The 13,959-nt window shown below is 38.6% G+C and overlaps 1 protein-coding gene across 1 annotated transcript in view; it reads right to left on the bottom strand.

Moving 5' to 3' along the window:
* Window positions 1–13,959, bottom strand: part of ADGRV1 (adhesion G protein-coupled receptor V1) — a 542,954-nt gene that overhangs the window by 516,459 nt on the left and 12,536 nt on the right. The gene's annotated exons all lie outside the window — the stretch shown is intronic.

Raw genomic sequence — 13,959 nt, 5'->3', positions numbered from 1 at the left:
CAAATGATGCATTCTTTCAATCTCCCACGCAATTAGATGCTGTGGTTAAGTCACTAAATTCATTTTGGATTGGCGCACATCAGTGAGTTTTGAGATTATGCAAAATGAACAAACAAAGCATGATTGGAAATGCCTCAAATTCTGTGACATCACTGATAACTGAATCGCTTCTGCTTTCATCTTTTCAACTTGTAAGAAAAGTTTTTGAAGCAAAGCTGGCATTCAATGGAAGTTAAGATGATGCAGAAAAAGCTTTGAAAGTGAAGTTCCCATCAGAAGACAGGCATAATTACACAAGTGCTGAATAGCTTCTTTTTAGGGTAACTAGGTACATTTTCCTCTATCATACTAAAAGTCCTGTCTTTGGAATTCCCTTTATTAAACTCAGAAGATTAGGCGTTAGCAACTGACACAACACAAAAGTCTTACATCTATTTCAGGTCACTTTTTCTCTTATTAGATTTAAAGAATATTTTACACAACCCACCAGACCACCTATTTTAAACGTCTCTATAAAATGAATTTCAAACATACATTTAAAGATCACTATGTGCTTATTTCATATTCTGTCACAATCATCAAAGAGTAATTTTAGTTTTACTGACTCATTCCTCTAAATTGTAATATCATGATATTCCAAAATTCAAATCCTCTCATTTCCAACTATCATCTACATTACCCTCATGACTCCCACTCCTCGGTAGCATGATTCAAAAAAAAAATTTTTTTTTCCTGTCAGTAGGGGATCTCTTATCTCTTAATCTCTTATTGTGTTTAAACAATACTCATATTTAGGTTACTTTTTTATGTCTATCCCAAATTATACTATGAAGTTTGGACAGAGTCCAGATAATATGCAGATATAAAATCTCATGTTCTTGGATTTTAGTAATTATATTCAGCTTATCCATGTGGCTTCCCTGATAGCTCAGTTGGTAAAGAGTCCACCTGCAATTCGGGAGACCTGGGTTCGATCCCTGGGTTGGGAAGATCCCCTGGTGAAGGGAAAGGCTACCCACGCCAGTATTCTGGCCTGGAGAATTCCCTGGACTGTATAGTCCATGAGGTTGCAAAGAGTCAGACATGACTGAGCGATTTTCACTTTTCATTCAGCCTATCCAACAAGTCACCTAATTCTACCAAAAATCCTTCAAAATTAAAATCAGGAATATATTAGAACGGCTCTAACAATGCAAACTGGTTGCTTTCAGAAGAACAGGTTACAGTTGCACCTAACACCTGCACACTGAGCACCTACTATGCGTTGTGTAACACCTGTGCTAATCACTGAGGACACAAAGACGCTGAAGAGAGGGGCCCTGCTCCTGATTCTACTCACAGGGGTGGCCACAGACTTAGACCAGGCCAGTGAAAGTCAACAAGACAATTCTGATGAAATAATGCCATTTGCAGCAACATGGACGGACCTGGAGATTATCACACTACATGGAGTAAGTCAGACAAAGACAAATATGATATCGCTTATATGTGGAAGTTTTAAACAATGATACAATGCACTTAGTAACAAATCAGAAACAGACTCACAGACTTAGAAAACAACCTTACGATTATCCAAGAGAAAAGATGGGGGATTAACATATACACACTACTACATATACAATAGATAACCAATATGGACCTATTTCATAGCATAGTGAACTCTGCTTTATATTCTGTAATAACTTAAATGAGAAAAGAACTTGAAAAACAATAGATACATGTATAACTGAATCACTATGCTGTATTTCTGAAACAAACACAGCATTGTAAATCAACTATAGTTCCAATATAAAATTTAAAAAAACAATTTTTTAAGACACAATTCTGAGACTTTTGCTTAAGCGTAAAGATGCAGATTCCCTCTACTGTTGGATTCAGGATCATGTTGATTGGGACCACCTTTCTCTGAAGTCTGAAAGTAAAGCAACACAGCCAAACACAGATCTAAGAGGTGGAGAAGTGCCAAGTCTTGATACTCAAGTTCAAGTTCCTGAAGCCAGTTTTACCCTTGCATTTTCAGTGGGTGCTACTGCTGCTAAGTCGTTTCAGTCGTGTCCGACTCTATGGGACCCCATAGACGGCAGCCCGTCAGGCTCCTCCGTCCCTGGGATTCTCCAGGCAAGAACACTGGAGTGGGTTGCCATTTCCTCCTCCAATGCATGAAAGTGAAAAGTGAAAGTGAAGCTGCTCAGTCATGTCCAACTCTTAGCGACCCCATGGACTGCAGCCTACCAGGCTCCTCCATCCATGGGATTTTCCAGGCAAGAGTGCTGGAGTGGGGTGCCATTGCCTTCTCCGTTTCAGTGGCTAAGGCAATAAAATACATTTTCTACTACAGCCAGTTTGGTTTAGATACTCAGTCACTTTCAGCATAAACATTCATCCATTAAATTCAAACCTAAGACACCATAAACTCATGTTTGGATATACCAAGTGGAAGATCCCTCCTCGTCCACTCTCATACTCAACAGCCATAGAATTCATAAACATCTGTGAAAGGACACCACACCAGCGGTCTTTCCTGTTTTCATGTAATTGTTGCTGTTGTTTAGTTGGTAAGTCGTGTCCAAGTCTTGGTGACCCCATGGACGGAAGCCCACCAGGCTCCTCTGTCCAGGGGATTCCCTAAGCAAGAATACTGGAGTGGGTTTCCATTTCCTTCTCCAGGGGATTTTCCTGACCCAGGGATTGAACTCGTGTCTTCTGTACTGGCAGGCAAATTCTCCCAGGCTGAACCATCAGGCAGGCCCCCATGCAATTATTACCACCATCTATAATATTTCCCCCTCCACTCTGAAATGGACAATTACGAGTGAGGAAATTTACAACAGACAAACGAAAAATGTCTTCACAATAGAACAAAGCAAGATAGGCATACCCCAAACTGATTCAATGTACTGAAAAAGATAATGCACTTCTAACTGTCCTAAGGAATCCCAAGACCATGATTCCTCAAATTCAGTTCAGTCACTCAGTCATGTCGGACTATTTGCGACCCCATGAACCACACACAGTATGCCAGGCCTCCCTGTCCATTACCAACTCCTGGAGTCCACCCAAACCCATGTCCATCAAGTCAGTGATGCCATCCAACCATCTCATCCTCTGTTGTCCCCTTCTCCTCCTGCCCTCAATCTTTCCCAGCATCAGGGTCTTTTCAAATGAGTCAGCTCTTCACATCAGGTGGCCAAAGTATTGGATTTTCAGCTTCAACATCAGTCCTTCCAATGAACACCCAGGACTGGTCTCCTTTAGGATGGACTGTTTGGATCTCCTTGCAGTCCAAGGAACTTTCAAGAGTCTTCTCCAACACCACAGTTCAAAAGCATCAAGTCTTTGGTGCTCAGCTTTCTTTATAGTCCAACTCTCCCATCCATACATGACTACTAGACGGACCTTTGTTGACAAAGTAATCTCTCTGCTTTTTAATATGCTGTCTAGGTTGGTCATAACTTTCCTTCATTAGTCAGGCATTAATTCCTTTCTCTTCCTTTTATCCTGGATGTCTAGCTCTTTCTTCCCTTCTGAAAATCTGGTATTTGCTAATTTCATTCTTCATTTGCATTGTGCTGTGCTCAGTCACTTAAGTTATGCTCGACTCTCTGCAACCCCATGGACTGTAGCCCATGAGGATCCTCTGTCTACAGGGTATTCCAGGCAAGATTACCAAGTAGGTTGCCATTTCCTCCTCCAGGGGATCCTCCTGAACCTGGGATTGAACCGGCACTCTCTGCTTTTCCTGCACTGGCAGGCAGATTCTTTATCACTGAGCTGTCCGGGAAGCCTTTTCACTCACATTACTTAGCACATAAACAAACTAAGTTTCATTTATAAAACAATACCTGCCAACACGATACGCTCTAGTAATCATGGAATTCTGAATTCTGTTATCTAGGATATTACCTTCCTCTCATCTTGCCTCTTATTAATGGGTACCATAGAAAAGGTACCAAGTATACTATATTCTAAATAAAAGGGAATGGTCTACTTTAAGTTTCAATAAGTCTGTGGAAACAAATCAGAAAAAAAATACATAAACAAAAATCAGGACCCAACAGATAACAGTGTAAAGAAAAACAGGAGAATGCAACTGATTTGCCGATTTTGAAGCAATCAACTCTCATACATAACCTTTCATCAATCTGAATGTTAACTTGGTCTCTTTAAGTTTCACAATAAAAACTGGACAATCTCTGTGAGTGACAGGATGAGGGAAAAAGATTACTAGTGCAGAACTGAAGGGTTACATTGATTTTTCAGCTTCAGCTGTTGTCTTTTCCACGCCATAGCAAGCATCCTTCCCACAGTGGGACCCCCAGGTAATTCATACTGAAAATATGATCCTAATGGAGCAAGGTTTTCAAGTTTAGAATTACTTGAATTCTATTACATTTACTAAAGGGCATTCTCAAACTATAGAATTACTCCTGTGGAACAACAGAGGTTTCATCATTCACATCATCAATTATTCAGCCTCTAAGAATTCTTAATCTGTGTTATTGGTATTTGGCAACTACTACAAAAAATTGGCTGTTTCCTTCTTCCATACTAAAATAGAATTTAAATGTGCATCGTTCAAAATCAAACAATCTAATGTTATAAATTGAGGAAATGCTAAATACTTTTAAATGATAAAAGGAATAGTCTCATAGTTTTTCAGACTATAAATGTTTCTTACCTTTATATATATATATATATATATATATATATATATAACTTATAACTTTAAGGAAAATAATTTTATTCACCTATAAATGACATATATGTGATACCATATTAAAAAGGAACAAAAAAGTAAACAATAAAACGTTTACCTCACACCAACCCCCACCAGCCATATGCTTCTTCTACACATAGTCCATTATGGTTATCGACCTTATCTGTCTCTCATGAGAGAATCTGTACATATATTAATATGTATGTCTACAGGAGAAAATTCATGCAACAAATTCTGTTTTCTTCTACATAGAGACTACAGGAATCAACACATTTTTTCAAGACATAAATAGGTAAATACTAGGCTTTGAGGTAGACATCCATCGTGGGAAAATATTTACTGTCTCAACAACACACTGTCAGCTTTATAGATCTCATCTGTAAAATGATGGTTCCCACTGCCTTTTACCGTATCTACCAATTCAGCCTCTAGGGAAGGGTAGACACAACTATGGAAACTTGAAATTTACTAGATCTCACATTATCAAACCTACATTCCTGAAGATCTACATTAAGCATGACCTCTATACCTGGAACACAAGAGTCATCGTGAGATCCCCTTTTACTTCATCCTGGGATTGTTTTTGATTGTTCCCCATTTGATCTCCTGTTTACTGATTCCCACATTTTCCTTTTATGGTTTACTTGGTTTATCCCTTTTTTTGATGGAGAACATCCTCCAGTAACTTCCCAAAAAAAGTGTATGTGAATATAAATGTTTTAGGTCTTGCATATCAGAAATTACTCTAATATTAATTTTCCATTTAACTAATATTTTCATTGGGTATAGAATTTTTGGTAAAAATAGTTTTCTTTCATTATTTTGAAAGCTTTGTTTCCACTGTTTTCAGACTTCCAATGTTGCTGTTAAGAAATTCAAAATCATTTTGATTCCAAAGTATTATATGTGTTTGCTTATTTGTGTTAACCCCACACCCCACTCCCTTGACGCCCCAGAATGTTCTCTCTGTCCAAAGCATAAAATTGCACAAGATTTTTCTTGGAACATGATTATTTTTGTCTATTTGGCTAAACACTCAGTCAGTCCTTTTCACTCATATATTCATCTTTAAGGTATCAGAAATTTTTCTTATATTATTTCACAATGATTTCTTCACCTTCCATTTTCACTGTTCTTGCATCCTGAAACTCTTTAACACTGGTTTTCTCAGACTAGCCCTCTAATTTTCTAATTTTCATCTCTAATTTCTAACCTTTGATTTTTCCCCTATTTCAGAGAATTTAATTCAAAATAAAATTTCAGTTCTTCTAATTTTTTTTGTTTATCCCATTGTGTTTTCAATTTCTAGGAAATAGTTGTAGCCTGTTCTTTTTCCCTTAATCCATTAAACCATCTTTTACTTCTCAGAAAATACTTATTTTTTAAATTTTCTGTTCTCTTTATGGGGACTTCCCCAGTGGCTCAGCAGTAAAAGAATCCGCCGGCAATGCAGGAGACATGAGTTCGATCCTGTGTCAGGAAGATCCCCTGGAAGAGGAAATGACAACCTACTCCAGTGTTCTTGCCTGGAGAATTTCATGGTGAGAGGAGCCTGGCAGGCTACAGTCCATGAAGTCACAGAAGAGTTGGACATGATTGTCTAAATACCAACAACAACAATATTCTCTTTATAGCCTTTGTTACCTCCAAGTTGCTTTGTTATTTATTCTGGAATCCATCTTCTATGTAATGTTTCTTCATTTTCCATGAGCTCATGTACTCTCATTTTTGTAAGTCACCAAATAAGGGTATCGTAAAAACTGGTCAAGCTGCTCATATCTGGCTTACAAATGCCCACCGAGGAAAAAGGATGAACAGTATATAGAGCTATGTGAAGTGCTACAAGAATATGGATTTCATCTGTGCTCTTTCAACTCCACTTTGGCAAAACACAAAAGGAAAGACTCACTACACTAAAGCCTCTGAGGCAAATTCAAAAGCAGTGAATTAAGTCAAGGTATGTTCCTGCAGCCACCAAATCTGAAAGGTCTTCTGTCAAGAGATAAGACACATTTGTCTTTTCGCTCCTTTGAAATACAAGGCTCCTGTATCTAAAGGTTTCTTGAACCACCATTAGATGGCACCCCTCCATCTTCCAAAATAATCAATAACAATTTCTCAAATTATGAAAAAAGGTTGTAAGAATTTTTGCCACCCATAACATTGTACAATTTTTAATTCTTCATAGAACTCAAAGGCAAAAGTCAAAAATAATCTTCTTGAAATTAAAGTCTCACTGAAACAGCTCTAATTAGTTCTAGTCTTTCCACTGAGATTCAGTATTAACCTAAAAAAAAGGTGGGGAGAGGTACTTTGTGTGATTTCTTTATATTTTGTACCTACTTAGGGAATATCATCTGTTTTTACTAAGTATCTAGGTGCTTGTATTTTCTAAATGAATTATTTGCCCTCATGGAAGGTAAGGGAGAGAGCTTCATAAACAAACTCAGAGGTTTCAATCCAGAGAGATGTGTTTTTTAGTCTAAACTGTATTTACAAAATAACACGAGAATGTGTGCCAAGATCATATGTGAAGATACTGCATTTTTAAAAAGTGGATTTCTGGACTATTTTGAAAAATCACAGAATTGGTAAATCTGAGTCCACATTTTTACACAATCCTGATTGGCTGGATCTGAGTGGCAGCTGTTATTTGGACAGAGAATTTGCTCTCCAGAAACCTGCCCATGTTTCCTCAGTCTTGGGTAAAACAGGAAAGTAAAATATTTCATATATTTATGCCATTCAAAGAGGGAAAAAGAGGCACAAATGTGCATCTGCATAGATGCACACACACACATTCACTCATTACACATCTTGCAGACTGCCTCCCTGCAGAGTTGCAGGCATTTGATTTTATAAGACACTGGGAGGCATTCCTGGCATGTGAAGATTCTGTGATAGGTGCTATGAAGCCTCTAGCGGGATGCTGCCAGGACGTCTGGGGGTCAAGCAGGAGGTAAATACTAGAGCTGGAGTCAGACATGGGCTCCACGCTAGTCTCAACCATCTTCCCACCTGTGTGACTTTGAACAAACCAATTCACTTCTCTGGGACTCAAGTTCCCTCAAGCGTTAAAGGAAGGAAAAAAGAACAGCTGCAGCATCAGGGTAGTCTCACCCTCATCTGCCACAAGGGCCAGATTCCAGGCTCTAGGCCTTCCATGTCCACGCTGTCAAGAGAAACGGATCCAGCAGTCTAGACTGCCTTGTGTACAGACCATCCTCTCATCCACCCACCCGTAAAGCAGCAACATCAGAATAAAAGGAGGCTGTCTGCAGTAGATGGAAGCATTGAGAATTTAGCAAAGTTGGAAAAGCACAACGAAAACCCATCGTGGGCACTGACTTCAGGATCAGAAGGGGAATGAACGGCAACGTTGTGTTCGAAGAACAAAACCGTGGGATTCCTGATATTCCTGGATGACCTGCAAAACTTGAACCAGAGTATTAACTAATTCCACACCTTGTTAGGGACACGGGAAGCAAGCATCAGGGTCTTTTCCAGTGAGTCAGTTGTTCGCATCAGATGGCCAAAGTATTGGAGTTTCAGCTTCAGCATCAATCCTTCCAATGAACACTCAGGACCGATTTCCTTTAGGATGGATTGGTTGGATCTCCTTGCAGTCCAAGGGACTCTCAAGAGTCTTCTCCAACACCACAGTTCAAAAGCATCAATTCTTCGGTGTTTAGCTTTCTTTATAGTCCAACTCTCACATCCATTCATGACTATGGGAAAACCATAGCTTTGACTATATGGATCTTTGTTGGCAAAGTGGTTATCTCTGCTTTTTAATATACTGTTTAGGTTTGTCATAGCTTTCTTCCAAGGAGCAAGTGTCTTTTAATTTCATGGCTGCAGTCCCCATCCACAGTGATTTTGGAGCCCAAGAAAATAAAATCTGTCACTGTTTCCACTTTTTCTATTTGCCATGAAGTGATGGCAACAGATGTCACGATCTTAGTTTTGTGAATGCTGAGTTTTAAGCTCGCTTTTTCACTCTCCTCTTTCACCCTTATCAAGAGACTCTAGTTCCTCTTTGCTTTCATTTTGTCAGTATTAATTGGGTAAATTAATAACAATAATGCACAATTATTGAGCAGTTACTCTAGGTTAGGCAATGTGCTAAGAATAGCTAGATGGAACTGTCTAGGTAGTTGGCAACGCCGTGACTGATGGAACATGTCAAAAGTGGTTTGTAAAGTTTTGTGTTGCAGATTTCTCTGGATGGTGCTCCATGGTCTGGCAGACCAGTTGAAGTTGACAGTGATCAAATTGAGACATTAATGGAAAACGGTCAGCATTATACCATGCAGGAGATAGCCCAATATGCTCAAAATACCTAAATCAAGCATTGGAAATCACTTGCACCAGCTTGGTTATGTTTATTGCTTTGATGTTTGATTTCCACATAAGTTAAGCAAAAAGAATCTTGACTGTATTTCCACATCCATTTCTCTATGTAAAAAAATGTTCCATTTTTAAAAACAAGTTGTGATGGGTGATGAAAATGGATACTGTACAGTAATGTGGAACAGAAAAGATCCTGTTCAGTTGCTCAGTCCTGTCTGACTTTTTGTGAACCCATGGACTGAAGCTCTCCAGACTTTCCTGTCCACTATCTCCCGGAGTTTGCTCAAACTCATGTCCATTGAGTTGATGATGCTATCTAACCATCTCATCTTCTGCCACACCCTTCTCCTCCTACCCTTAATCTTTCCTAGCATCAGGGTCATTTCCAACGAGTCGGCTCTTTACATCAGAGAGTCAAAGTATGGGAGCTTCAGCTTCAGCATCAGTCCTTCCAATGAATATTCAGGGTTGATTTCTTTTAGGATTGACTGATTTGATCCCCTTGCAGTCCAAGGGTGTCTTCTCCAACACCACAGTGTGAAAGCATCAATTCTTCAGTGCTCATTCTTCTTTCTGGTCCAACTCTCACATCAGTACATGACTTGCACATGATTGCTGGAAAAATCTGCTAATGCAGGAGACGTAAGAGATGTGAGTTTGATTCCTGGGTCGATAAGATCCCCTGGAGGAGGGCATGGCAACCCATTCCAGTATTCTCACCCGGAGAATTCCATGGACAAAGGAGCCTGGTGGGCTACAGTCCACGGGGTCACAAACAGTCAGACATGACTGAGCATGCATATCCAATCTTATTACATAATTATTTCAAAGAATGAAGAATATATTATAAAATATTATAGTCTATCTTAAATGAATTTTATGATGCAGTATGTTAATTTAAAATAAAATATTTTACATAAAATATAAATACTAAATATACATACATGTTTATATATACAAGTGAATATCCACCTGGAAAAGTACTGAAAAAACCATGGTCAACTTTAGGCAAAAGAAATTTGAAGTGATTTTGCTGTTTCTTTGTGTTTTTCTATTTTTTTCATAGTTACTGCACTTGAAAATGTTCTACTTTGGTCATTTCTAATCCTATTTTGAAAAGCAAAATACCAAAATATAGAACTCTGAAACTGAAGATCATTTTCTAAATGAGATCTAAATCTAAAGATCATTTAACATCGCCATCCTAACACTTGAATTGTGGCTGTAAATTTCTAGGGCTTAATGTAATCCAAGAACTACAACTTTAGAATTATATGAATGTGTTATCAACACATTATAAAATAGGTAACTTCTAGATATGTTTAGTGCCCAAGTGTTTTTCTAAAACAAAAAAGGCAGAAATATCAATCAAAATAAGAATGTAGACAAATCTCTCATCATCTTTTTGTACCTTTCCTATTTTCTTCCTTATCCTCCATTCTCCATTTTCTTCTTTCAGCTGTAATATACAACTTCAGAAAAGAATACAGTTCCCCCTACACAGGTCTATTTCACATGCTTCTATGAAATCCTTTCTACGCAAAACTTACCTTACAAGAATATTCACCAGTGAAAAAGACTTTAATAGAATTCATTGTGTGTATCAACTACACTATATTTCATCTCTTGACTTGGCCATAGGAGACCTGATATCGTGAATTGAAATACAAGGAATCTTCTTCTGATAATGCAATGACTCCCTCAGACTGTTGCTCCTTTTTTATTTTGCCTTTGATCAATGTGTCCAGGGTACAAATTATCTTGAAGTTATGCCACCCACTCTGCCCTCACCTTCTAGCATGGTAATTGTCCCTTCTTTCAATCATAAAGTTTAACTGGCTTTTAAAAAAAGATGTATCATTTTTCTATCTGTATTTTTTTCACAATTCATGAAAGACAATACTTTTTGTTACTTCTTTCAACATTAAATTTTAATTTCACCCTATTTTGAATCCAGAGTTTCATTTAAACTTACAAAATCAAATGTGAGAGTTGAGGCTCTGCGAATGTAGACTTAGAAGTGAAAGTTTCACAAGAAGTGACTTACCTGAATTTGTCTTGTAGCTTGGACTTAACTTTCCCATTATCAGACCACATCTTTCCCACTCTAAATATCTCCCATTTCTCTAAGTTCAGCCACCTCCTATAACGCTTTTAAATATGCTCTTGTGGTTTAGGATGTGCTGGAAAAATCATAATACAAAATGTGACTGAGGGGCTTTCCTGGTCCAGTGGTTAAGTAATCCAGAAGGAAAAACACCAATACAGTATACTAACGCATATATATGGAATTTAGAAAGATGATAACAATAACCCTGTGTACGAGACAGCAAAAGTGACGCTGATGTATGGAACAGTCTTATGGACTCTGTGGGAGAGGGAGAGGGTGGGAAGATTTGGGAGAATGGCATTGAAACATGTAAAATATCATGTATGAAACGAGATGCCAGTCCAGGTTCGATGCACGATACTGGATGCTTGGGGCTAGTGCACTGGGACGACCCAGAGGGATGGTATGGGGAGGGAGGAGGGAGGAGGGTTCAGGATGGGGAGCACATGTATACCTGTGATGGATTCATTTTGATATTTGGCAAAACTAATACAATTATGTAAAGTTAAAAAAAAAAAAAAGAATCCACACTTCCAGGGATTTTTCTGATGGTCCAGTGGTTAAGACTCCATGCTTTCACTGCAGGAGTCATGGGTTCAATCCCTGGTCAGGGAGCTAAGATTCCACATGCCAAAAAAATAAAAAGAATCCACACTCCCAAAGCAGGGAATGTGGGTTCCATCCCTGGTTGGGAACTATATGCCCACAGCCAAAAAGTAAATTAAAAAAAAAAAAAAGTGACTGAAAGAGCAGGTGGTTGGTCACTTCCTGCTTCTTGAGTCACTTTCTCATGTGGCTTCCTGATGCCACATTCATCTGCTTTCCCTTCTCACTCACTAGGTACCCTTCAGTCTCTTTTGCTGGATCCCTATCTTCTGATGTCTTTGTGATAAAACAGGCATCAGTCTGGGTACAAAATACCTTGAAGTTATACCACCCTGGTCGCAGTCCAGGTACCAAGCCCAGACCTCTTCTGCATCTACACTCACTCTCACTGGGATCTCATTGACCTCACTGCTTAAAACATAGTCTTCCAAATGTACATCTCCAGCCAAACTTCACCTCTAAATTTGGAATTTATTCAGCAGACTATTTGACATCTCTCAGTTCAGTTCAATTCAGTCGCTCAGTCGTGTCCGACTCTTTGTGACCCCATGAATTGCAGCACACCAGGCCTCCCTGTCCATCACCAACTCCCGGAGTCTACCCAAATTCATGTGCATCGAGTCGGTGATGCCATACAGCCATCTCATCCTCTGTCGTCCCCTTCTCCTCCTGCCCCCAATCCCTCCCAGTATCAGGGTCTTTTCCAATGAGTCAACTCTTCGCATGAGGTGGCCAAAGTACTGGAGTTTCAGCCTCAGCATCCATCAGTCCTTTCAATGAACACCCAGGACTGGTCTCCTTTAGGATGGACTGGTTGGATCTCCTTGCAGTCCAAGGGACTCTCAAGAGTTTTCTCCAGCATCACAGTTCAAAAGCATCAATTCTTCGGTGCTCAGCTTTCTTCACAGTCCAACTCTCACATCCATACGTGACCACTGGAAAAACCATAGCCTTGACTAGATGGACCTTTGTTGGCAAAGTAATGTCTCGTGCTTTTTAATATGCTGTCCAAGTTGGTCATAACTTTCCTTCCAAGGAGTAAGTGTCTTTTAATTTCATGGCTGCAATCACTATCTGCAGTGATTTTGGAGCCCCCAAAAATAGTCTGCCACTGTTTCCACTGTTTTCCCATCCATTTCACATGAACTGATGGGACCAGATGCCATGATCTTAGTTTTCTGAATGTTGAATTTTAAGCCAACTTTTTCACTCTCCTCTTTCACTTGACATCTCTAGGTATAGGTAATTTTTAATCTGATTTTTATTTTCAAAATATATAATGCATTTCCATGAATACAAGCTCAAACCTATAGTTTAACAAGGTATATTCAGAGAATTCTCACTTCTATCCATCTATTCCTTTCTCCCTCCACCCACAGGTAACCACTTTTACTAGCCCTGGAATTATGTTGCCAATGTTTCTTTTGCAGACAGAACTACATATGGACAAACAAACTGAAACAAGTAAGATTAACTGTATATCAAGTGGTGATATAATCACTGACAAAATAATTCTTTCTAGTGGCTTTAGAACATGGTATTTTGACCATCTGACCTAAGTAGAATAAACTCTAAGGACAAACACCCTGCTTCAACGGAAGTTTATACTTCAATCGGTATTCTTACTGTCAGTGGTAATATCAGTATTATTATATTTAAATTAAATTTGTATATTGTAGAATACACATTTCAGGACCACATTTTACACACTGTAGAATATATATATTGAAACTGTATATGTTGTAGGATAGAACAAATAATAAATAACTACATAAGAAAGAAATGAACATTAAAAAGGCTTAAAAGTAATGACAAATCCATAACAGTAAGCATTACTAGTGCCCACATTTTTGTTTCTAAACATCACTCCCCACAAAAAGGAACCAAGGGTCATTAGAGGAATAACTGATTACTTGGGGAGGAAAATATACAAAATGAACCTGAACATCTCATAACAGCAAGGAAGCTACTGAAGATTAATGAGGTCATGTCAATGGGGCACAAGAGGAACATGAGAGGGTTTCCATTGGCCAAAGATTAAAATTTTGTCTATCTAAGAGGGTAAAGACTGCAACTGTTTGAAACACACAGAATATATAAACCCTTAAGTTTAAAAGGATACAAAAATCAATCACTCCATCTGTCTGTCTCATTCAGTTCAGATCAGTTCAGT

Source organism: Bos javanicus, chromosome 7, assembly GCF_032452875.1.
Source record: "Bos javanicus breed banteng chromosome 7, ARS-OSU_banteng_1.0, whole genome shotgun sequence".
NCBI classification, from domain to species: domain Eukaryota; kingdom Metazoa; phylum Chordata; class Mammalia; order Artiodactyla; family Bovidae; genus Bos; species Bos javanicus.
Note: the sequence above shows the minus strand (reverse complement) of the source record. Positions and strands in the feature narration are given on the sequence as shown.